General features: G+C 35.8%; 1 protein-coding gene across 1 annotated transcript in view; it reads left to right on the top strand.

Annotated features, from left to right (window-relative positions):
- Positions 1-15,450, top strand: part of Ddr (discoidin domain-containing receptor 2) — a 633,418-nt gene that overhangs the window by 508,219 nt on the left and 109,749 nt on the right. The gene's annotated exons all lie outside the window — the stretch shown is intronic.

Raw genomic sequence — 15,450 nt, 5'->3', positions numbered from 1 at the left:
GTGGTCCCGTAGATAGTATCTTGGACTCACGGCTCAAAGATCCGAAAATAATAAAATCCGAAAATAGAAAAGTTATAAAATCGAACCACGGTATGCCTAATAGTCTCCTCAAGCACTTACCCTCAAAACTTAGAAGTTTGGTGTTCTGAGCTTTGGTAAGGTGCCAAGATTCGTACCCATACAGGAGTACTGGCATTATACAAGAGTTGAATAATCGGCATTTCGTTTTGACCAAGTATAGACTAGAGTTCCAGACAACACGCATCATGTTAAAAGTTGCTCCAACAATTCCTAGGCGGGTTGTGAGCTCTTTGTGCATGCTTCTATTCTCAGTAATGTACTCTCAAGTATTAACTCTCTCAATCTTCTGTCCATTATTATTGAGAGGCTGATCAGAGTCAGGATAGGATTTGTTGCACATAATCTTCGTCTTTTTGGTATTATTATTAAGCCCAGGCGAGTAAAATCCTGCAGTTTGTCAACAATTTTCCGAAAATCACCAACTTACTTTTTAAGAAGAAACCCATCGTCTGCTTACTCTAAGTCGTACAACTTTAGGAGAAGTTCACTTCTACGCCTTGATCGGATGGTATTGATTTGCAAAAGATAAAATCCATCAAAGCCTGATCTGGACGCTGTATCTGGTATACCGATACACTGCTCTATACACCACCGGATTCGTAAATGGACATGATGATGATTTATAAAAAGATTAAAAGGAATCACGAATGCTTTGTTTTGTGATAATTTAAAAAAGATTAATTTTGTGCGCCGTAAAATATAAACAATTTACTCTGATACGTCGTGACATGACACATAATGACGCAAAGTTTGGTCATTTTAAATACCTACATAATTTCTATTTAGATAAGACTTGTCCCTACCTTTTATCATCAATTTAAAAATGAGTCAAGTTTACTTGAAAGAAAACCGCCCGAGTCTTGATAACATGTATGATCTTGATCAATCATCGTCTCCCTGTCCGCACAAGCAAATTTAAAATGAAGTTATGTATCCTGTATCACTGCTATCTGTGAAACAATAATTTTATTGCATATACGTTTAACATTTTCACCATTCAAATGTTTACGAGTATGAATGTATCAGATTCGTCACCCGTGCATACGAATTATATTTTATTGGATTATTTTGTTACTTGGAACTTAGAATACTTACATTATGTATGCCCATAAAATCTTTATTATTGCGCTTAATATGATCATAACTAAAACATTCAGACCACTAAGAATCATGCCCGTTTATAAAGATGGCTGATTTAAGTAAACGCAAACATTCCTATTTGAAACAAAGGGTCGAACTTGAGATCACGATTTTGCGTGTGAAGAAATGAATTATATTGATAGTTTTTTCAAAAGCTAAAATCAATGGATGTAAACATTGAAGAAATAAAGATACTCGGACGTTAACAGTATGATAAATTATTTATAATAATAAAAATATCTATAAAGTTTTATTCCACTTTTACTAACTAACTGATTTTCTACACACATTTTTAAAACATTTATTTGTAGTCGATAATCGGCGTGATCGTAGAAGAACGACAGATGTGCGAAAAATGCGACATTGAATAGAAAAGGTTATATAAATGCTTTATATTCCAGGTTTGAAAAATATTAAATATTTCTAAATAACCTAAGTATTAAATTATGTACTTTTGCCTATCAAGTTGTGACAAAGTTTAAAAAAATAAAAATAATCGCTCTCACGGATAGTTTCATAAAACCACATGCGTCGTTGTTCTACGATCATGAAATGTGTCATCTATAAAATAAATATTTTTATTTGTGATCTTGAGTAATCCGTTTGGGTTTATTTTGCTTTTTCGGCAGAGTTGGTTGGGGTACAAGCTGAGTCCGGGGTAATTTTTCCGCCGTATCACAAAATATTATGTTTCCAGTAACGACTTTCGTTCCCTATGAATAATTTATGAACCCGCGATGGCCACTATGACAATGTTACACCGCACTACTCCACTACAGCCATCTGTATATTAAGCCATCTACAGGAATACTCAGAAACGAGTTTCATTTATTTATTTATCAAAAAACTCAGTTTAATCAGACACGAAACACAATGAAATCGAAAAACTAAATCATAATAAAAACAAATAGCCATAGAGGCTGATTTATTGACACTGAGGGGAAACATTTTAAAGAGGGGAATATGGAAGTCAAGGGCTTATGACTTGTCATTGACTGACTGACCTGAAATATTCGTTGTTTCATCAAATACTTATATTTTCATCGTCATTTCCCTATCCGCACCCAGCGGTGCATAGAGCACTGAATTGGCACTACAATGAAGAAGTTCAGTGCTACAGGAAATTTGATATAATTTTTTTTCTGACACGTGGTAAAAATTAGAGCATTTAATTGTACTGCAAAGTTTCTCGTAAAGGTTTTTCATTATGAACTACTTTAAATAACGTCATTAGTTCTTCTAAATTAACCAATCATAGAGTATTGTGAAAGGTTTCCGGTTTCCGGAAATCCAACTCACCAATCAGTACAACTCACCGGAGAGAACTAGTGACGTCACCTGCGGAGTAATTTGAAAAATACAATATTGACTTAGTTTGATAGACTGTTAACAAATAAAAAACGAGTAAACTTCCTCATTGCAACGTATTTGAATCTTTTTTTTTATATCATTTATCATTTATCATTTATTTATTCATATATATGTACATTACAAAATACAATATCTTAATTCATACATATATAAATAATTAGGTAAAATTAGGTATATGTAAAAAAAAACACATTAGTATACATAATATCCAAAGAATAATATGTTAAAAAAGTAAGAGAATCTTGTAACGAAAAACTCCCTCAGAGACGTGAAAAATGTCAATGTCCAAAGTGATATTGTTCAACATAGAGATAGCCCTTCCAACAGGCATAACCATTGGCAGGTTGGTCCTGTATATTGGAATGTGAAACAGTCTATGTTGACGCTGTCTAAGGTAATTATCAGGAACATAAAAGCTAATGCTCCGCATAATTTCAGGGTTGTCAATAATACCGCGCAACAATCGAAAGAAGTGCGTTGTTAAATACACATTCCTTCTAGTCTTCAAACTGCTGTAACCAAGCATACCCTGGAGAAACTCAGTGGGATAAAGCCATGGATAATATCCGCACTCCCTCATGTAGAGAAACCGAAGAAATTTCTTCTGAACCCTCTCCACCATAAGAGAGTACTTCAACTCACACGGTCCCCAAATCATCGAGCCACTCTCGAGTCTACTTCGCACCAACGAGTTATAAAGAATTCTCAGTACTCGTGTACTACCAAAAACCCTAGCAGTACGCAAGACGAATCCTAACATCTTCAATGAACTACTACAAACTGTTTCGATCTGATCATGAAATGTCAGGGAACTCACAAAAGTGATGCCTAGATCTTTAACCTTCGCAATCCGCATAAGATTCTGGTCATTCATTCTATAGCGGAAGAATAGCGTTTTGTGGGCCCTGGTGAAAGACATAACTGAGCATTTTGAAATATTGAACAATAATTTATTTCGTCTTCCCCATTCAGATACGTTTAATATATCCGTTTGGAGAGAACGAAAATCATCCAAAGTTTTAACCCTCAAAAATAGTTTCAAGTCATCCGCGAATAATAAAAAACGCGATTTGACTACAACTTTTTTAATATCATTGATAAAAATAGAGAACAGTAATGGACCCAAGTTGGATCCCTGGGGAACACCTGAGTAAGTATTAAAAATTTTTGATGCAAACAAGCCATGTGAAACGTATTGATTTCGGTTTCGGAGGTAGCTCGCCATTAATTTTAGCATTCCATCCGAGAAACCTATCTCACTCAGCTTGTTTAACATAACATCATGATCGACTGTATCAAAGGCTTTGGCAAAGTCATTATATGAACAGTCAACCTGATGTCCTGCATCTAATGCAGCCGTAATATAGTCTGTAAATATCATTAAATTTGTTTCAACCGAGCGACCCTTCCTGAACCCATGCTGTTCATCTATTATAAATGGCTCGACTCGAGAAGCGATGATTTTACTTATTAAAATTTCAAATACCTTAGCTGGCGCTGAAAGTACAGCTACAGGTCTATAGTTTTCTACGGATGACTTAGAGCCACTCTTGTGTATAGGAGTAACTTTAGATATCTTCCAAATTTCTGGAAAGACTCCTGTATTTAATGACAAATTAAATAAAAAACAAAGCGGCCCCTTTAAAAAATCTACGCATCCTTTAAAAAAGAATGTCGGTAAAAAATCTGGGCCAAGAGAATTGGTATTATTCAATCTATCTATGATCGTAGCTACGTCTTTCTCATTGATATTTGGAATAACAATAGATTGTGCACCGTTTTGCGTAGTACACCGCTTAGCAGCGTTAACGTCAAGAAGCGGAGGTTCACTACTGTATACATTTTTGAAGTGACCTGCGAACGCTTCCGCAATATCTGCGCCCCGAACAGTTCGATCACCCCATGTCATGGTGTCAATATTCCCGCCGTTTGCCTTTTGAGATTTAATAAAATCCCAAAAACAATTTGTATTTTTGAGAATATTGTTTTCCATATTGGAAATAAATGACCGGTACGCTGATCGAATGTCACGTTTAACGCTAGATCTTAATCTACCAAACATTTCATAATCATTCTGACAGCCCGCAGCTTTCCATCTTTTATGGTAGGAATGCTTAACCTGAATATCCCTAATAATAGCCCCAGAAAACCACCTTGGATATCGCCTTCTTCCAGTTGTCTGAGACCTTCTAGGAAAACAAGAATCAAGTACTCCTTCAACAATACAATAAAAGTTTTGCACCGCCTCATTTACATCCAATGTGTCGTATACCTCATTCCAGTCGATACTGGCCATTAAAAAGCATAGCTGGTCAAAATTGCCCTTATTGAAGTTCCAGCCTCTCCAACTGACTGTGCCTTCCGTGGGAACTTCAGTTCGATGGGGACGATTAATCGACACACTGATACAAAATTCAAGCGCGGGATGATAATTGTCTTCTCTTGTTAGAGGTGACAATGACCGAAACACATCAACTTCTTTCCCGGCAAGTATTAAGTCCAGAATCCTATCTCTAGAATTCAAAACATCATTACACTGGGAAAGTTTCAACAATGAGCACAAAAAAGTTAGATCAGCCTCTATACCTTCAATGTTGCTCGCTGAAGGTAAATTGAAATCCCCCAATATAATGACGCTTCTGTTCTGAAACAAATCTAAACTGGACAAAACCCTGTCGAAAAATAATCGATATGTGTTAGCCTCACTCGCCGGAGGAAAGTAAAGTACACAAATAAAAGTAATTTCGAGAGCGTATGTTAGTTTTACCCAAAGATCTTCATTGGTAGTTTCCAATATAGAAAACCGCTCGACTCGCAAGTTTTCTCTATTTCTCACTGCCAATAAACACCCCCCACCCTGCCTGTGGCCATACCGGTCTCTTCTCACAACTGTAAAATTACTATCAAAAATCTCGGAATCAAAGACGGTATCATTTAACCACGTTTCGGTTAACGCGATGACGTCATGATCGCCAGCTGCGACATTGTTGTAGAACTCTACACACTTCGTCTTTAAACCGCGAGTATTCTGGTAATAAAAATGCAGCTTTTTATTTGATGCATCACGAAAGAGTCATTTGATATTTGGAAGACGCGGAGGATCTCGCTTGTCTTCCCACTCTTTAATAAAAGATTTGCGTGGCCAATTTTCCGGTTTCAAAACTATGTCCGTTATTCCTTTTGGAATACCGATTTTAAACGACGAATAATCACCCCGTGCTTTAATTTTTGCAATATTAAATGAAGCGGTACTTACAAAAGAATTCAAATATTTTAACATGTCTTCACTCGTGGTGTCCTTGTGAAAAGGATAAAAATGATAAAATTTTAAATCCTGCTCAGTTCGTCTTCCAATGCTACCACGAATGAAGACACGTTTTTTATTTTTCACTGTTTTCCACTCTGTGGCGTCGCGGGTTGAAGATGGCGGTGTCACTGCTGGATTTACAACAGCAGTGGCAACAGGAACAGCGGCGGCGGCAAGAGCAGTGGCAGCGACAGGAGCAGTGGCAGCGGCAGGAGCAGTGACAAGTAGTGAATACGAACAACTGGGGATCGGGGCAACCTCAGTCATTACCTTCCCCGGTCGCTCCGGTACGCTGCTATCCTTCCGCGAGATCGCAGACATTACGTTTGTGGATTTTTTTCCAACTGAGCGAGTATTAATTTTGCGCTTCTCGTTTATTACCGGCGCAGGTACCATAGTCGACTCGGCTACACGCGCCGACAGCGGCGGCGCAGGACCGGAGTGCGCAGAAGTATGCGCTGTAGACACTGCGACGCAGTCTACAAGTAACGCCGCCGTATCAGGATGTGCCGGAACGACGTTAGTAGGCAGGACGGGCGAGCCGGGCGGGCCGCGGTCGGCTGACGCGGACTGCGACATATTGTTGCCGTTACACAAGTCGGTAGAGATCGGCTTAGGCAGAGATTTCAAAGCATCCAAAATCTCGCCAAATCCAACGCTCACCTTATCCTCAATTGATGTAACTCTGCAGAGTAACAGAGCAATTAGTTTACTCTGTTCTGCCATCACTTCACTGAGATCCTTCGACATAGTGAACACTTTATTAAATTTAAAAACGGAGCGAACAAAACACACGCGTCCTTCGCTACAATGAGTAGTACTATTATATGTAAGGTAAAGTGTAGTCTTACGTTTCTAGTGCCAGTCTAAGAACAAAAAGATATCGCAACATAGAACCACCTTTAAAACTAATATTTCTAGATTATAAGGCGGACTTATCTCCACTCGATTTCATTTTTGGTATTTTTACCTGAGAGTAGCCATCGATTCAAAAACATTCGTCCAGGGTTCTAGCTCTATTTTACACATAGAACTGTATTACTCAACCGTCCGGATCCGAAATTAACTTTTCACCACAATTTTAAATGAATTTACAATCTAGATCAATCCGGGAAAAGGCGACTGAATGCCATGATAGATCCTGTGATGACCGAGGAACATCAATAAAAAATCTACTACTTTAATGCTTTTCTTTATTCATTTTCTTACCTTTATCCGCTTTCAGGCGGACGAAGAATACATTTCTTGGAGTACGTGTGTTTTTGTTTGTGTATGTGTAAAATAAAATCTAGAATCCTTGTTAAATTCCTGAATAATATAACTTCGTGTAGATAAGTCTGCCTTCTTGTGATTGCACGTTCACCTACGTTTCGGTACTGTGTATTCAATACACATGCAAAAATGATCAATGGAAATATTAAATATTCACAGGCAATCACTTAAATTATTTATAGTTGAAGATTAAAAACCATTAGCTGACGCTCGCAACGCGAGCAAGAGGACTACCCCTAACTAAGCTCGTAGAGCTACTGGCGTGTACTGAAATCTGGCAGTAGTACTGCTATTGGCCTGCATGATGCGTAAAATTGTCTCTCTCGCTCGCAAATATACTTGTAGTATCGAGAGTGAGATGTAATGAGTCTGTGAGACAGTTTTATATTGAGTACTATTTTACTTCATACGCCGTGACATGCGACACATTGATAATGTATAGGCAACTTATCTCCAATCTCTTACAAAATGCTTTTTCTGTACCTAAAGCGTATTTATTATATTTAAAGACATGTTAAAGTTTTAATATGGAATTTTTACTTACTCATCACTGGGAAGTGAGGATTAAAACTGTTTTTGAGTATGTGGAGGGAGTTCGTCGGCCTCGAGGTGTAATGGTCAGCGCAATTGCCTATCAAGAAAGAGATCTCAGTTTTAATTCCCGACATGGTTGATATAAAATATTTATTCAAAAGGGTGTTTTCACGCCAGAATATTTCATAGTCCCTGGACTGGTACCTGAGCGTAATACTGATCATCTTATCTTCATGAAGAAAAATCAAGATACGCTGCGATTGGTGTACCAATGCAGTGCCCTATGCACCATTAGGTGCAGAAACGGAATGATGATGGAGGGAGTTCTTTTATTTATCATGTGATCACCTTACATTTCTACTACTACTACCATCACGCCATTTCCCCGTAGGGGTAGGCAGAGAGAATGGACCGCCACACACGTATATTCTGGCACACATCCCTAGCTTCTTCCACATGCATACGTCTTGTCATACCTGACCTTCGGTTCTGTCTGCTTTTGACATAACCAGACTTAAGATAATGGTTTATCAGATCATGCCACGTCTTCCTTGGTCGTCCTCGTCTCACGTTACCGTTTATTTTCGCAATGTATACTTGTTTTACCATTCTTTCGTCGTCCGTTCGTTCTATGTGACCAAACCGTCTCAAAGACCCTTTCTTAATCTTATCAATTATACTTGATTCAGATTTACACTCGTCTGATTTCATCATTCGTAACCCTGTCATACATTTATTTCCCACAAATTCGTCTATAAGATCGCATTTCAACCGCGTACACGGCTTTCATCCTTCCTCTGCCAGTTCCATGTTTCACTTACATAGATAAGTGTTGGGACTAAAACTCCGTTGTGCACTGCCAGTTTAGTTTACATAACAAATGTTCGAGATGCACTACGCGTATTTAGTTCCAATTACCAATTCAGTACCGTTTGCATCATCAGCTGTAGATAACTGAATTACGGTTGTAAATTATTGGAAAAACCAAAGCGGAATTCGAATTGTAATATTTTCACACCACCCAGTACTCTGATACTAAGATAATAATATATTATGTGTATTTACCGAGACGCGCCTTAACAGATTCATATCAGGGGAGAAATAAACTTATGTAGGAACATTTTTTTTATTAGCCATATTTTGTTCTCTGTTCCTTATTCTCGTACTTCTCCTAAGTTCTACTTTGCTAATGAAATCTGATCGTAAAGTGTTTGAGTTCAAGATGCTGTGTGTCCTGTTATTATTTCTCCACTGTGTAAATATAAACTAGGAGAGAACACCTAGAAACGTGGACACTTAAACACTTATGTTTTAACAATAATCTAAAACAGTAATGGCTAACCGATCGATTGTATATATTATGTCTCTCGACTGCGACAAGGCAAATAAAAAAAATAGATTACAGATAAAAAGCTTTTTTTTTTCAAGGAATAACCCGCCGTGCTTCTATTTAGAGGCTTGTCAGCAGGTGGAATGGAGGGGATATGGGAGAAGGTAAGGAAAAATGCCTTGCAACACCCAGACCAATGAAAAAAAAAATCTTGTATTTTTTTTTGCAAATGGCGGATCTTAAACCCGCGACGCCAGTTTCACAGTTGGCCGTCTAACCAACTGCACCTTGGCGCCTTTCGTATTCCGATTTAATAAGCTACCTACCATATTTTTATGTAGTAAAATTAAAAATAATTCTGATTTATAGATTTTTCTGTGTCCGGAAGGATAAAGAATATGGTTCTTATATTTTCGGCGAATATTTTTTTTAAAATCGGACTTTTCCCTAAATGTCGTGAATAACTCGTGCCGGACTCTGAATCGAGTTGTGATAGAGTGGGATTTGAATTTAGGACCTCAATTAAGATTCTGTGAGCTTGCAACAAAGCATAATTAAATATGATTCCTAACCTACATGACGATTATTACGTTTTAAAAAGCATGGAAGAATTTGATTAAACATTTTTAGTGCTTTTTTTAAATAGTGCTATTTATATTTTGGGTACACAAACCAAAGGGAAGCATATCGTAATCAAAATATGGTAAATGTTACACAGTGTATAAAATGGGCACTTAAACTAGCCAATGACGGGTCATATGTCTTGTAAATGCCTAGACTTCCATATTCCCTTCTCAAAATTGTTTTCCCTCTCTGTAGCAACAAATTAAGAAAATCAAAGTCGCTAACCACTTCACCTTAAAATGGACAGTTATATTATTTTGACATAAAGTGTTTTAAGTCTTTCGTCATTTTTACGACAAATAACGTTTTTACAGTAAATTATGGTATTTTTAATAATACGTTTCGATCTCGAAATAAAAGGCTATTAAATAACTCTAATTTATTAAATAAGGGAACAGCGGTTACCCAAAATCAATCACTTTTTTTTTTTGCATTTACTACAAAGGTAAAACGAAAGTATTTTTTAAGAATTAAACATTTTAGGTCATTGACATTTTCTGTAGTTTCCGTAATACTTAAAATTTAGACTATCGATTTCACTTTTATACTTTAGTAGAAAAAAAATATACATTACTTTATTTTAACTCTGCAACCACAAACAGATTTTTGTTCTTCCGTTGCAACCAACTTGAGAACCAATTACGGAAAATAATTTCGTCCATTATTTATTTATCACAAATAATTAAATTTTGAAACAGTTTTGCATAATTTAAACATACCACCATTATGAATTTTCAGGTAGATAATATTACATTAGATTCTGTTCTTACGTATACCTATATACTGTATGTACTTTCCAAAACCATGTGAACAAAGACCCAGTAAATTATACTGATTATTATACAGAATTAATTTGATTATAACAACGCATAATTTAACTATCATCAATATTAACATCGCCGTGCGCCCATACAATCATCCAATTACAGGCATTAAATACTTCACATTATGCCGCCAAGAAACCATAACAATCGTTTTGGGTTTTATATCAAATGCTTAGATGAAATCTATATGATATTTCGAAGAGTATTGAGACGATAATCTGAATCGATTTGCATCCTTTTATCTAAGAATATAACAATTTGTTTTTTTTATCACAATATACGAGTATTAAATAAAAACTACCTGAACCCGAATCGCAATTAAATACAATGAGACGGTAAGAGATTTAACCATTTTTATTGATACAATTTTTGTCCACATAAAAATTTATATTTATATTTGGTTGAATTTTTGTCGATAAAGTTCAATTGTTTTGTAACGATCAAAGTCGCTGAAAATTCAATAAAAATGTTCCAATGTGAGATGGAAATTGGAGTCAACTATTTCAATAATCGTTGATAAATGACATGTTGCGTTGTAATTGAGGTACAGGCTTGTAAAAGACCAAAATATTCGTTGGAACTAGATAATATAAAGTATATTGCACAAATGCCAGCTACTAGGCTTGATCCAATATAATAATTTATATTTATTTATTTATTTATTTTATTTTATTTATTTGGATAACCAACAGCTATAATTATATCATATTTATATAACAAAACAAATAACAAATAAGCCAATTACAGGTTTTCACAAGTAGCATCACAGTAAGTTAAAAAAGATTCTCGAACATAAAATGAATAGTAATTAAATGTAAATTTAAAAGAAAAGGAAAAAAATACTACGAGTTATTTTGAGTTATATGTAACATATTTTAACAAAAAAATAAGAACTATTTCTCTTCCAAATATTTATGTCTAAATGTACAAATATTTATTTATTTATTCATTCTTTTTCCATTATAAATTATATTTAATGATAAAAATAATGTGACCTGACTAGGGGGTTACCCGTGCCGAGGACACTTAACAACATACTTTTTTTTATTAATATTTTTGCATTTGAGAATAAACAAAGAAGACTAACTTAATAAACAGAGACAATTAACAAAATGTTCAGACAGTTTTAAACTCTACGAGTTTATGTTTTTAATTAACTTATGTTCATCTATATAATTTATATTACAAAACGCACGATGAAAGAAAAAAAACATAACATAAGCCAATTTGTGGAGCAGTTGATTCAATGTTAGTTTGAGCGAATAAGATAATCCATGTTACTTCTACCTAGCTCCTTTTATTATGATAGTACAAAAATTATGTTTCCTAACTAAATATTCATTATGAAAAATACGTTATTAGAAAAGTCTTTTTGCTACACTATCTGAATGAATAAGTTTAAGAAAAAAATATGATGGGTGATTAAACTTTATTATTTATTATACTTTTATTATTTGAGAAGACATTGCTTATATCAGATTAAGATATAAAACGATGCTCTTATTTGTGTTACAGGTGATCATACTATACTAAAGTAGGCAAGTACGTAATTATGTCTAATTGATTTTTGGTCAAATGACCTTTAATAAAAGTTTACGATATCTTAAAATGCAAATAACAAGCCGCAGGAACATATTTCTGTGGCTAACGTATAATCATTCAAGCTAACCGCACAAATATATTAGAAGATCGAAATCTCTCAATGTACAAAGTACATACAGAGCTTTATACAAGTTCGTTGCATATTTAATATATACATATGTATATATATATATAGTATTTCTAAGTATTTTCCGAGTTTCGAATTGTATGTAACGTATTATTATAGGATTATGCTAATTTTAAATGATCCACATTATATTCCACTTCATTTAATTATGATAATGAAATGCGCACAGATCGGGCAATTTAGATAACCGATCGCTTGAAATACCATTAATAATCACCTGACTTAATACTACGTTATTACCAATTTAGGTAATTCCAGAAGAAACTAAATGCGTTTATTATCCCGTTTATACAAATAACGTGTGATTTACTAATTGATTGATTTATTGCTTTAAACGCATTCTTAATATTTTTTTTGCACAAAGAAAATAATTTAGACAGGCGCAGTGGCGCAGTTGGTAAGACGGCCAACTGTAAACTGGCGTCACGGGTTCGATTCCCGCCAGTTGCAAGAAAAAAAACCCAAGAAAGATTTTTTCCTCAATTGGTCTTGGTGTTGTGATGTATTTTTCATTACCTCCCTCCATATCACCTCTATCCCACCTGCTGACAAGCTTCAAAAATAGAGGCTTAGCGGGTTATTCCTTTTAAAAAAATTTAAAAAATGAGTGATACTAAAACCTTATTTTTAAATTTTACTTGTTTAATTTGATGACGTATGTTTTATGTAAAAAGTTCAAGGGAAACCGGCTGTCATTCACCGCTCGAATAATTCGTTGGTACAGTTTACCTTTACTTTTTGAGAACCACTGTTCCGAGAGATATGTCAGAATCATTCTAACACACTTAAGCGGGGCTTACGAAATTCAGGAACATAAAGATTTCATCCTGGCGGGGGCTTGTTCGCGGCTACAAAATACATACAATAATAAAACGGCGCGAATTTCAGCCTCAGACGCCTTTCGCGCGGGACATCAAATAAACATACTCGGAATTATTGAGCGGAATTACTAAATCGGCTTACATTAAATTCGTCCTAGAGCGCTGAAACATTGCGCGAAATTAGTGTCAAACACATTTGACGTTTATTTGAAAGCGGGAATAATGACCGGACGGATGGAAGGGAAACAAGACGCATAACTTCGTGTTAACTAACGACGCTCGACAGTTAGCCGGACTGAGAGAGGAGCGGCTTATGAATAATACTTAGTAAATTAGTCTCCGCATCCAGAACCATCAATCGGCTGTCATTATCGGCATCAATAGTATGGAACTTCTCGTTAGTCTGTTCGTTTTTATGGCATCCTTTGTCTTGTCCCGGCCTCACTAATTGCGCTAATTTATTCCCAAACGACAATAGATCCGACGTTTCGCTTTCCCGATTCGAAGAAACTCACTGGCGATTAATCGACATCTGTATGGGATCAGATTTTATTAGAAATATTGTTGTGAACGTTCGGTTCCGGCTCTCGGGAACTGCAGCCTGATGATATAACGCAATCCCTCTGTCCCCGTCTTCCGTTTGGGCGAAGAATGCACCCCATTAAATAAAACAGCATCAGTACCATTCTGTTTATGAAATTTTCAAAGGGTTAAAATCAGGTAAGACCGAGCGTAGAAGCCTTTCTGCGCAGTTAAGAGCGAGGAGTGATAGCCCCAATTTATTATGACGAAGCTTCGCATTAATGAATATCACAATTAATTATTCTGCCATCAATTACTCGGAACGTGTCGCCGCTTGCGTAATGCCTCCATAACTCATTGCTTTAGGTAAACACTTCCACTTGTACTTTATTATTAATATTAAATCTCGCTTCTGATTCGCCGCAGATTGTACGTCTCGCACACCTGGGCTTTTTGCCATGCAAATGTGAATAAGCATAATTTCCAAAACATACATCTTTTGAAATATTTTTTAATGTTCATCATTCTTAAAATACTTATCGATCTACGCGTAGTTAATCCATTTAATGCTTAAAAACTAAACAAATATATTCGATTATTTATCTAAACAATTCAAAATACCAACAAAACAAACCATCACGCTGTTTCCCCATAGAAGTAGTAGGCAGAGAGGATAGAACGCCACATCGCTCTGTCTTTGCATACAGAACTCACTTCTCGTGCACGCACGCCGATTATTCCTACTCTTGACATGTCCATCTTGGTGTCCAGTATTTGGTGGACTTGATCGTGGCATATCTCTCTCGGTATTCCTTGTTTTCTGCATCCATTGACATTCGCACTGTAGACCCTTTTAGCCGTTCTATCGCTGTCCATTCGCTCTACATGTCTAAACCAACGCAGCACCCCTTTCTTGATTATATCGATAATGCTTGTCTTAGCCTTACATAGTTCACGGATCTCGACATTTGTGCACCTATCGTACATTGTTTTACTACAGATTCGCCCGAGAGATCGCCTTAAGACAGCATTCAACCTACATTCACGTTTATTTTTCGAACAATTTTTTTTACGAACAAAAAATCAGTTCTACGCATATTTTTCTCAAGTGATTTTTATTACTTTTAGATATTTTCTCCAAATATTGTTACTCGTATGTATCTGCATTCTGAATAAAATGAAATTGGCTCAGTCGGCCACATTTGCATTTTCAATTAAAATAATTTCCCTGTAATAGAATCTTCTTACATCATGTTAGTTAGCAGTCGTTATCCTGTTATTGATTGCCCGGAACTCCGGTTGACTCGCCCTACTAATGATGCTAATGGCCGAACTGCATGAAGAAACGGAGATCAAACCGGGCGCCGATTTTGTAACGCGTCCCTTTGTTCCTAAAACGCCAATCACTCAAAAATTTAACACAATAATCAACCCTTTGATTCCCGCGGTCGAAGGCGAGACTCTTAATAAACAACTTCTGTCCTGTTACTTAAAATCTTCTTTGATTCAGGTAAATGTACCAAACTGAATTCCTTTTAGAAAATTTCGACAAAAGTTTGTCGTTTTTGAAAACCGCAAGCCACGAACCGATGTAAAAAGGCAAATAATGTCGGGGTATTTTCCTTAAAAAATCACAGTTTGGACTTCAAAGAAACAAAATTGATACTTCAATCAGAGTTGAGATATAAAGAGCCTACACTTGTAATACTTCTGGGCCTGTATAACAATGGAAAAGTAATAAAATTATCGTTAATTGACTTTGAATCGAATTTTTTGATAAAATTTCAATTTGATATAAAAAATATTTTGAAACATGATAAATTACAGGTCATTGTCGAAGATACTTTTCGTTTTCATACAAATATATACATTTTTGTGGAGAAATTTTGATTTTA

Source organism: Micrasema longulum, unplaced genomic scaffold (assembly GCF_059751315.1).
Source record: "Micrasema longulum isolate JH-2025_06_02 unplaced genomic scaffold, ASM5975131v1 h1tg000234l, whole genome shotgun sequence".
NCBI classification, from domain to species: Eukaryota; Metazoa; Arthropoda; class Insecta; order Trichoptera; family Brachycentridae; genus Micrasema; species Micrasema longulum.
This window is presented reverse-complemented; position numbering and strand designations above follow the sequence as displayed.